At 35.8% G+C, this 12081-nt stretch overlaps 1 protein-coding gene across 10 annotated transcripts in view; it reads right to left on the reverse strand.

Moving 5' to 3' along the window:
- Nucleotides 1-12081, reverse strand: part of mark2b (MAP/microtubule affinity-regulating kinase 2b) — a 39846-nt gene that overhangs the window by 26436 nt on the left and 1329 nt on the right. The window lies entirely within an intron of this gene.

Genomic DNA, 12081 nt, shown 5'->3' on the forward strand with positions numbered 1-12081 from the left:
CTGATTCGTTAACTCATGTGTGCTTGACTGGTTGAAACAAAAACCTGCACCGTCTCGGCCCTTTTCTGGACCAGTTTGACGCCTCTGCTATAATTCATTGGTGAGTTAAGGTAACTTCCTTGATGTTATACTGTACAATAAGTTTAGCATGAAACCAATTTAAGGGGAAATGGATGTGGAATACATGTGCACATGACCTGAACACAAGAAAACCGTGTGTGCTCCTACACACAGAAAAGCAATGCTAATCCACGCAGAGACATCATAACCTAGACCTACACCCCGAAATAATATTTGAGCCATCTTATTGACAAAAACTAAAATGAAGAAAAGCCGTAGAAATAAATAGATACAAACTTTAATGATACTAAGTGTAACAAATAAAATGTCTACAAACAAACAATTTTGGTAATCAATATTATTAGGAGAACTATATTAGAATGACTCGATGAAGCAACAATCAAATATTTACACAACCATGGTCATCTGCTTAATGAGCTCTGCATTTAGAAATCACATATTTGGATATTTCATTGAAGTCTTAAGTATACAGCAAACAGAAAGATAAAAGCATACAATTATTTTTTCATCCACTATATACTCACAAAAGTATAACAGTGAAAAATGCAACTACTTGACCATAGATCCAACTAACCACTACTACAACTTGATTTGGATTAATTAAAAGATTTTTATCAAGAAAATAATACACTTAACTGCAAAAACAATTGACAGCTAACACTACTTCACATTCTGTGTCGGTAACAGTGGCCCAAATCCAAAACCCTCTAGTAGAAGAACTCACATTTCCACGATCCTTAAAACTCTTTACTGGCTGCCAGTTTCTTTCAGGATCCATTTTAAAATTCTGGTTCTTACTTTAAGAGACAATTATGGTCAGGCTCCTCCTTACATCAGTGATCTGATCCAGCCTTACACCCCAGCTCGGGCTCTTAGGTCTGTGGATCAGAATCTACTGATGGTTCCTGAACACGCTTCAGGACCAGAGGAGAGAAATCCTTCCAGGCTGTTGCTCCTAAGCTTTGGAACAATCTTCCTCTCCCTCTGTGTTTGATGGAGTCTAAAGACTTTTTTATTTGTGCAGGCTTTTTCCTACTCTTCTGGGACTCCTGTGTTTGTCTTATGTCTTGGCCTTCAACCTATTTTTAATTTGTAGGCATTTTTAAATGTGTATTGATTGTTAAAGCACTTTGTGACCCTGGTCTACAAATAACTATTACTTACTAACAATGTCTTTATTCAAAGTTGATCGATTTTATCGATTAACTGTTGCAATCCTAAAAAGTTCCCTGTTGACTAGGGTCTGCTTGCCAGTGGTCAGCAATAATTATTACTCTAGTCACTGCCAAGTGTAGATGTCAGCCATCGAAAGCACTTCGACTTCAAGGACATTTAATAGAACGGCTTAATAATAGCCTTGCAACCTAAAGTGAGACAGGTAGACCAGAAGCTAACCGATATGTCTTCTGCAAATGCTGTCCCGCTAAAGTGGTGGCCGGCAGTGGCAATACTAGCAATTTGCTTCACCACCTTAGCCGAAAAAACGTTTAAGAGTACCAGAAGTAATAGAGGACCCTCCACATCCACAGCCCAGTCGGCAAGTAGCAGTCAGACATCCATTCAAGACTCGTTCGCTAAAGGGAATGCTTATGAGAAAAAAAGGCATGCGGTGGGTCGAGATAATGTTCCTCCTTGTCAAGGATATGGTTTCTGTAAATACTGTAGATGATAATGATGCTTAACTGCACTGCTTATGCAAACTACGTTCAATAAAATGTTCCATTTTGATGGCAACCATCATTCTCATCTTAAAATTAATTACTCCCACCATACTTTGAAGGGGTCATTCTTTTACCGTCTGAACATGAAAAAAACAGGATGCAGTCCTTATGACAATTAAATGGGCTATTTAAAGCTTAACGGCAGTAATTATTTTCTTATCAAAAGAAATGTGAGTATAAGAAAACTCAACACACAAAAAACAAATGTCGTCAAATACTGTGAAACCGATATATATAAAAATATATATATATATACACATATATAAAAATATATATATATATACACATATATATATGAACATTTTGTCATACTTGCCAAAATACAACACTACTAGCAGTGTTCTATTTGCTAAAACACGCAAGACTCTTTTGAATCAGTTTCAACTTGATGCAATATAAGATGTGTGAGGTCATAACATAAAACCTAATTTGTAAAAATTATATTTTGGTTTATATTAATGTTTCATGTGTAATAAATTCATTTAAAGTCTTTTTCATAATCAACATGTTTTGAATTGCGTTTTACATTGCATAACAACGTCATCATGTGTCAGCAACCAATTTTTTAGATTTTGTTTTTTCTCTGATATAATGATCAACTAGAGATCTACTTTTATTTTTCCACTGTGTCCAAGCTATGAATAAAACTCCAAACAATCATGAGAAAAGGACAAAAACACTACACCTGGATGACATCACAACTTGTAAATCGCATATCTTCAGTTGGGGCCACACCTTCTACAGAGATTAACAGGAAAAGCCTGTTTTAGCACTTCCGGACACACACATAAACAAAGCCCATGTCAACACAATTATTGGTTCAACACTGTGCGTCACATAGGTACAGGTCTACACAGACGCCCAAGAGTATTAGATGGACACATCACTCAAGCGTTAGAAGCAAAAACATGTATTGTATTAAAGCGGGTGGAAGTGTTCATAGTGATTAAAGCGGGTGGAAGTGTTCATAGTGATTAAAGCGGGTGGAAGTGTTCATAGTGATTAAAGTGGGTGGAAGTGTTCATGGTGATTAAAGTGGGTGGAAGTGTTTGTTCATGGTGATTAAAGTGGGTGGAAGTGTTTGTTCATAGTGATTAAAGTGGGTGGAAGTGTTCATAGTGATTAAAGTGGGTGGAAGTGTTCATGGTGATTAAAGTGGGTGGAAGTGTTCATAGTGATTAAAGTGGGTGGAAGTGTTTGTTTATAGTGATTAAAGCGGGTGGAAGTGTTCATAGTGATTAAAGCGGGTGGAAGTGTTCATAGTGATTAAAGCAGGTGGAAGTGTTTGTTTATAGTGATTAAAGCAGGTGGAAGTGTTCATGGTGATTAAAGTGGGTGGAAGTGTTCATAGTGATTAAAGTGGGTGGAAGTGTTCATGGTGATTAAAGTGGGTGGAAGTGTTTGTTTATAGTGATTAAAGCGGGTGGAAGTGTTCATAGTGATTAAAGTGGGTGGAAGTGTTCATAGTGATTAAAGTGGGTGGAAGTGTTTGTTTATGATGATTAAAGCGGGTGGAAGTGTTCATAGTGATTAAAGTGGGTGGAAGTGTTTGTTTATGATGATTAAAGCGGGTGGAAGTGTTCATAGTGATTAAAGTGGGTGGAAGTGTTTGTTTATGATGATTAAAGCGGGTGGAAGTGTTCATAGTGATTAAAGCGGGTGGAAGTGTTCATAGTGATTAAAGCGGGTGGAAGTGTTCATAGTGATTAAAGTGGGTGGAAGTGTTTGTTTATGATGATTAAAGCGGGTGGAAGTGTTCATAGTGATTAAAGCGGGTGGAAGTGTTCATAGTGATTAAAGTGGGTGGAAGTGTTTGTTTATGATGATTAAAGCGGGTGGAAGTGTTCATAGTGATTAAAGTGGGTGGAAGTGTTTGTTTATAGTGATTAAAGCGGGTGGAAGTGTTCATAGTGATTAAAGCGGGTGGAAGTGTTCATAGTGATTAAAGTGGGTGGAAGTGTTTGTTTATGATGATTAAAGCGGGTGGAAGTGTTCATAGTGATTAAAGTGGGTGGAAGTGTTTGTTTATAGTGATTAAAGTGGGTGGAAGTGTTCATAGTGATTAAAGTGGGTGGAAGTGTTCATAGTGATTAAAGTGGGTGGAAGTGTTTGTTTATGATGATTAAAGCGGGTGGAAGTGTTCATAGTGATTAAAGCAGGTGGAAGTGTTCATAGTGATTAAAGTGGGTGGAAGTGTTTGTTTATGATGATTAAAGCGGGTGGAAGTGTTCATAGTGATTAAAGTGGGTGGAAGTGTTTGTTTATGATGATTAAAGCGGGTGGAAGTGTTCATAGTGATTAAAGCGGGTGGAAGTGTTCATAGTGATTAAAGCGGGTGGAAGTGTTCATAGTGATTAAAGCGGGTGGAAGTGTTTGTTTATAGTGATTAAAGCGGGTGGAAGTGTTCATAGTGATTAAAGCGGGTGGAAGTGTTCATAGTGATTAAAGTGGGTGGAAGTGTTTGTTTATGATGATTAAAGCCGGTGGAAGTGTTCATAGTGATTAAAGTGGGTGGAAGTGTTTGTTTATAGTGATTAAAGCAGGTGGAAGTGTTCATAGTGATTAAAGTGGGTGGAAGTGTTTGTTTATAGTGATTAAAGCAGGTGGAAGTGTTCATAGTGATTAAAGTGGGTGGAAGTGTTTGTTCATAGTGATTAAAGCGGGTGGAAGTGTTTATAGTGATTTAAAGCGGGTGGAAGTGTTCATAGTGATTAAAGCGGGTGGAAGTGTTTATAGTGATTAAAGCAGGTGGAAGTGTTCATGGTGATGAAAGAGGGTGGAAGTGTTCATAGTGATTAAAGTGGGTGGAAGTGTTTATAGTGATTAAAGCAGGTGGAAGTGTTCATAGTTATTAAAGTGGTGGAAGTGTTTGTTTATAGTGATTAAAGCGGGTGGAAGTGTTCATAGTGATTAAAGCAGGTGGAAGTGTTCATAGTTATTAAAGTGGTGGAAGTGTTTGTTTATAGTGATTAAAGTGGGTGGAAGTGTTTATAGTGATTAAAGCAGGTGGAAGTGTTCATAGTTATTAAAGTGGTGGAAGTGTTTGTTTATAGTGATTAAAGCAGGTGGAAGTGTTCATGGTGATTAAAGTGGGTGGAAGTGTTCATAGTGATTAAAGTGGGTGGAAGTGTTCATGGTGATGAAAGAGGGTGGAAGTGTTCATAGTGACTAAAGTGGGTGGAAGTGTTTATAGTGATTAAAGCAGGTGGAAGTGTTCATGGTGATTAAAGTGGGTGGAAGTGTTTATAGTGATTAAAGCAGGTGGAAGTGTTCATGGTGATGAAAGAGGGTGGAAGTGTTCATAGTGATTAAAGTGGGTGGAAGTGTTTATAGTGATTAAAGCAGGTGGAAGTGTTCATAGTTATTAAAGTGGTGGAAGTGTTTGTTTATAGTGATTAAAGCGGGTGGAAGTGTTCATAGTGATTAAAGTGGTGGAAGTGTTTGTTTATAGTGATTAAAGCGGGTGGAAGTGTTCATAGTTATTAAAGTGGTGGAAGTGTTTGTTTATAGTGATTAAAGCGGGTGGAAGTGTTCATAGTGATTAAAGCGGGTGGAAGTGTTCATAATGGTGGATCTACTGATTCCTTCAAGAAACATCTTAAGACAATTTTATTTGTGCAGGATTTTCCTTGATTTTCTGGAACTTCTCCGTTATTCTTGGTGTTATCTTGACCTTTTAAGTATATATTTTATTGAGTATCGTTTTGATTGTTTAAGCGCTTTGTGACCCTGGTCCGGAAAAGCGCTCTATAAATATAATTTACTTATTACAAAACTGCATGTCATGTGGATGTGCCCAGTGCAAACAGGGATCGGAGCAGGAGTGGTTCCCCAAAGAGTTTTATAGATAAGTAAGTAAGTATGTAATTTTTATTTGTATAGCGCTTTTCCAGACCAGGGTCACAAAGCCCTTAAACAATCAAAACAAGATAAATAAAGTATATACTTTTAAGGGCAAGATAAAACTGATAATAGAACAGGAGTTCCAGAAAATCAAGGAAAAGCCTGCATGAATAAAAACGAAGAGAAGATGTTTTTTGAAGGAGTCAGTAGACTCCATCAAGCGCAAAGAGAGAGGAAGATCGTTCCAAAGTTTAGGAGCAACAGTCTGGAAGGATTTCTCTCCTCTGGTCCTGAACCGTGTGCGTGGAACCATCAGTAGATTCTGATCCACAGACCTCAGAGCCCGAGCTGGGGTGTAAGGCTGGATCAGATCAATGATGTAAGGAGGAGCCTGACCATGAATAGCTCTGAAAGTAAGAACCAAAATTTAAAGTTGATTCTGAAAGAAACTGGAAGCCAGTGAAGAGTTTTAAGGATCGTAAGGAGAATGCCCTTTTATTGTTCCCTGGAAATGATTTTCACAGCAACAGGAACTTATTGTCGAGCTTATGTAAAGAATTACAGGTGCACTGTACTGTACAGTTCTTTAACATCACCCCTCTAAGGTTGTACACACTCGAACTAAAGTACCAAAGCAGTCAAACTGAAGCGTAGAAAAACATTGACATCAAATCTATTTGGTAGATGCCTTAGGCAGGGTCTGAGATCTGATCGTAAACAGGTGAGTATTTAATAAATCTAAAAGAGAGAGCAGATCAGGGTCATGAGTAGTTTGCATAAATATCCACGCATTAATGACCATATATGGAGGTGAATCAGATACTGTCCTCCTAACAGTCACGCCCCTTAACGGAGAGATGTAATCCATTGAGTTGATTTAAATAGATATTTCACAATCATGAACTTAATCTCGATTTTCAAACTACTATAACTACATGTGATGCAATTCATTTTCATTATGTTTAAATCACATTTTTGAAAGGCATCTGCGTAATGTTCACATAACAGAGCGAAATATAAATGAAGATATCCATAATGGATATTTTCAGACGCTAAGGTAAGTTTCAGCAATAAACTGCTCCTAGACAGAATTAACAAAAGAGCAGTTAAGGAAGACAAACAGTTTGAGGTCCAGTGCCAACATTTCAACAGGCCTCTTGCTGTACCCCTGCCTTCCTAACAGGAGCCCTTCTCTGTTTCTGTGCTTTTAGGGCTACGAGTTTATGCATGAGAGTCAACAAATTATTAGATTTGTACACAATTGTGCAAGATGCCCCCTTCTAGTTGAATGTGTGAGCATCTCTCTCAGGCATTGCTTGTTGCTAGGGCCCTGGTTAGCTTTGTTCATCCTTAGTTTCTGCCTAGCGACCGCTCCGTGATAATTTATGGTTTCCTGGGCGTAACAGTGACTTGAACATGTGTTTGTGCACGTGTGCGTGCTTATACATATCCAACAAGATGACTCATTCAACGAGATAAAAAGGAAGTAAGGTGAGCAGTAGATATGGTATTACTTTTAAACACCATACCGTTTAAATATTTTGGCACAAATTAAATAAGCAAGATTTTTTTTACAAGCAGCACATATGAACCTGTTCACAGGTACAGTAAACCACAGTGACGCAGAAATACATAAAACCTAACATATTCATAGGTTAGAATTTAGATTACAACTGAACAATAAAATAGATAAAGGAAAAGAGCTTTAACATGAACTGCAGCGTCTAACTGGTTATGTGATTAGGTGCTTCCGCCGAGCACCAGACTATGTCCTGGCATTGAGTAAATAGCCAGACTCCAAGCACTCCATGTTGACCTGGATTGTGAGTAGCCCACATTGTTCCCTTTTACTGTGTAACTGACTGTTTTTATTATTTGCAACATCAACACAGCAAAACGTGTTTACACCAATATATCAGCATACCTCTCAAAATAAAATAAAACAACTTGTTTTTGCTTCACTAACAATTACACTACTTTTTATTGAAAGATATCAAGCTGCCATGTTAAACTTGGACCATTATGTATTCAAGACAAGGAGGAAACAGTTTAATGGGAGAGCAGAGAGGAATTACAAGTCTAACCGTAACTAACAATAGATCAAGCCTGCTTGGCCAGTGTGACATCACGAGAACAAAGAGAAATTAAGAGGCAGACAAGCATTTCTATATACACATTACACGGGAGTTAAAAAACAGGGATAATACAGTAGGGAGTACACAAATCTACAAATATAATGCAAGTGGTTAAACACAATCAAGCAGCAACCTAACCATCATAATGTTCACACCAGCCATCGACTGTGTGCATTAACCTCTTCTACACAAACGCTGAATTAACGTCTAAAACATAACTAAACCAACTCCTTTTTCCAAAAACCTATGATTTAAAAAAACAAAAAAGGCATCTTTTTGTAAAAGATGCACCAAACTACCATTTTCATCCACAGCCTGAAAAATAACAGCCACTCAGCAGCAGTAAATATTCTTTTTCAGAGAGTGACACAGCCACTAAATTAAAATGCGTGTTGTCAACACTAACTATGTCCTCGAGTTCGGTGCCATTCTGTCCTGTGTCCTGCGACCTGACACCAGAGATGTTCTATACATGGCTCTGTAAAACGGACTGTTTGCTAGGGAGTATCCATCTGTGACCTTTCACCCAAAAAGCCACTTTATAACTTCAGTACAAACTTTTTATAAGAACCACGGTCCCTCTGGAGCCTATTATGGGCACATTGATTGTCATTTCTAAATAATAGTAAGTAAGTAAAGATTATTTGTAAGGGGCCTTTCTAGAGCAGGGTCACAAAGCGTTTAAACAATTAAAAACAATATACAGCTAAAATACACACTCTAAAAGATTGTTCCAAAGCTTATCACTAATAGTAGACCATCATTTGACCACTAACAAAAAATTGGCAACAGAGATAAAAAAAAAAACACCCCCAAGAGCCTGGGTTTCCAAATAGTTTATAGTTCAAGTATAATTTTAAACAACAGCAGTAAAACCAAGTAACAAGGCAAACACAATGATCTAGAATCAATGCCTTGTTGTGAAGGTATTTTTTACAAAGACCTAAAAGTAAACCATAACCTCATCAACTCATAAATGGACATATCACTTTAATCATGGATGTACACACACAATTCTAGAACTGTTATTAATAAAAAACTTAAAAGCAGCAAACTTTTTGAGGATGTAATGTTTCGATTAAAAAATGTAAACAAAAATGAGAAAAGCATTGACATCATACCCACAACTCTGTTGATTAACATCACATGTTAGACTAATTATTATTTACTTTGTCACAATTGGCACATGAAGTTGCATTATGAAAGTTGGAAAAGTTTTGTTATTTGTGTAATGCACAGCAGGTACAAAGAGGGAAATAATGAAATCAGCAATAAGCTCTTTGATTTATCAACTTATTTTGAAATAGTTGTTCAGCCAGACCCTAGTAGTTATTTAAGCTGTGACATTTAGGCCAAACACATTAGAATATGTATAAAACTAAAATTAAGCTAAATATAATAAGTGTTTTCATTTGCTCTATTCCTATGTTACTCTTTACCAGGATGTATGCATTTTCTAGATGGTGCTTTCAAATCTTCTTCCTAATAGATTATCTTGCTTTCCAACCGTTTCAGAATCCCATAAGCCAATATTGGACCAAGGTGAAGCACTTAAATGTTTTTTTTGTTTTAATAAAATACTTACCAAAAAATACCAAATTATTTACAAGACAAAAGAGCAGTTAAAACGTCCCTGCTTAAATACAAGATTTGGACGTTCCAACATTAAGTCAATTAGATATTGTGAGCTGCACAGCTGATTGGAACGTATATACTTCATACAGGTCTGACATCAAGACTAGAACTCTAGAAGTTTTCACATGGACATTGTAACATCTTACCATTTGACATCAATTAAGTACTTAATAAATGTTAAAATGACAATTAATGCCTTGAAATGTGGCATATAGAAATCGTATATATATATATATTTGCAAAGTAGTTCTATATTTATACAACATCAGGGCCGCGCTTTTTGCCTTAACAGTTATTCATTTATCTGATAGAAAAGATGAGACATTTTCAGCACATTTTTTCTGTCAAGCATAATTTGGAAAGAACAATAAATAAAAATAAATATCAGTGAAGATTATGCAATGTTTTATTATGCAGTTTAATTGTTGTTGTGCTTCTTCCTTAGCTTCACTTAATTTTGGGCTGGGGGGGGGGTAAATAAGGAAGTAATTTTTATTCGTAAAGCCCCTTTAACAGACCAGGGTCACAAGGAATCTTTCGGGAAATAGTCCTGCACCAACGTGCAACCGTTTTATTAGAATACTGTAACTAAATAGATTAAAAAAAGGGGGCCACTTCCTCCTAGCACCATTACTGAGCCTGAACTAGTATGATACAAAAATAAAATTATTAAAAGGAATTTCAGCTACCAGCCAATGCAAATGAATAATCGACAGAGCTGGATTATTCTTTATCATGAAAACATGTAATGTAACTACATTGTCAAAAGCCTGGACAGATTGTGTCTTTACATATGAAACAAAGGATTTTAAATACCCATGTTTTAAGATGGGGAAAGTTCCAAACAGGGGTACGGAAAACACTGCATTGCATTTGTATGTGACATCATGACATCATTGGCATCATATTTGAATCCCAATCGATATTAAAATACTTAAAGTAACATTTTGTTTATTGAAATTTTTCTAAATTAATTGCTGGTAAAGAAATATACAGCCTAAAATTGGTCTTACAGTGTAGCCAAAAAACCCCAATGGTCCTTTGTCATTGTGTCAGACGATCATGGACCAGTTCATAAACCTGTTTTCTCAGGTTGTTGGCTTCACTTAGTCATGAGACATGTAATGAAGTTTTACCGGGAATCAACTTCACAGACTCAAATACATGAATATTTAAATAATAAATAAAATCAATACAATAACTTAAAATGATACAATGTGGGAAGGATAAAGAAGTTTCTAATGTTATCTAAAAAAATGAATTCCTAAACCTATTTTGGGTTGATAACGATTTCATTTTCAATAACTTGTATGAAGAAAATTATAGTTATGAATAGTTAGTTACATGTGAAACTTAAAAATATTTTACTATATAAACAAAGTACAAACTCTGGACAACACTGAAAAGAACAGAATTTAGCTTTTCGTTGTACCCCATTTACTGTATTCTTATCAAGTTAGTGAATTTGTTAAAGATCCAACACTTTTTTTGACCAGACTGCTAAGCAATATTCTGCAACAGCTTATGGACTGACCCTCATTGCTTCAACATTTATATTAGTTGTGAAAAAAATGTACATTTAAGATCAAGTGATAGGCATTTATAATGGTTAAATGCAACATTTGCTGATAATAGTCAAACGACAGCCAAAGCTAGAAGTTAATGTTTACCCCTCTGAAAACAAAACAAAAAGCTTTCACAAGCATTTTTAATCACATCTGACCTATGTCCCATGAACAAATGCTGAACCAACCCATGCGTCCAATATAATTTAATCAAAGGATATGTGCATGGTGGGTGGCATTATTTTATTATACTGTATGTCAGTTGCAATAAACAAGTGTTACAGCACTGTTATTGTTTTATCACAGTATCTGACATGAAGATGTTGTACAAGTAATGTAGGGAAAACAACAAACTAATAACTACATATCATGTTGTTCCTAGAGAGGCATCTAAGAAAATGCCACTTACGGTTAGATTATGAATGACCCTTCCAAATAAGCCATGGGTCAAAATTTAACTAACTTAATTTATTGGATTCATAAGAGATATCTGAATTTGAGCTTTCTGACAATGTGTTTTTTAACAATTTAGTTACTAATGTCTGCCAATTTTTTTGGCCTGTCATTCATATCATTATGCAGCACAAATATTTAATTTAGTTAAATGGTAAGTGCAACATTTTAAAATACCCTGGAAGGACTCATAAAATAATATAACTAAAGGTATAAAATTTAAAAAGGAATGCATTTCCAACCACAATTTATATAAATTACAATAAAGAGTATATTTCTTTCATTTTGTTTATGGCTATAAAAATGTTGTGAATAAACAGTTAAAATATCAGATGCAATTTTTCACAATAATCTCATGACAAATCCCAGTCACTTACTACTAGTTTGGGAAAAAAATCCAGACACTGCTTTCAATGCAAAAATGATTAGTTGGTACCCTTACTGATCAACAATATATAATGTTCCTACCTGATATCTTAGAGCTGATGCCAAAGATACGCCAGAGGCTTGTAATAGTAAATATTGTCAATTTTAAGTTGTCATTTTAAATAACTTAAACACAATTTCCACAACGTTCTCCATTACAAATACATCCTAAAACAGAAAGATTTATCAAACAGAATTAAATTAAGATTAATCATCCAAGAC

The sequence above is a fragment of the Callionymus lyra genome, chromosome 4, assembly GCF_982586985.1.
Source record: "Callionymus lyra chromosome 4, fCalLyr1.hap1.1, whole genome shotgun sequence".
Taxonomy (NCBI): domain Eukaryota; kingdom Metazoa; phylum Chordata; class Actinopteri; order Syngnathiformes; family Callionymidae; genus Callionymus; species Callionymus lyra.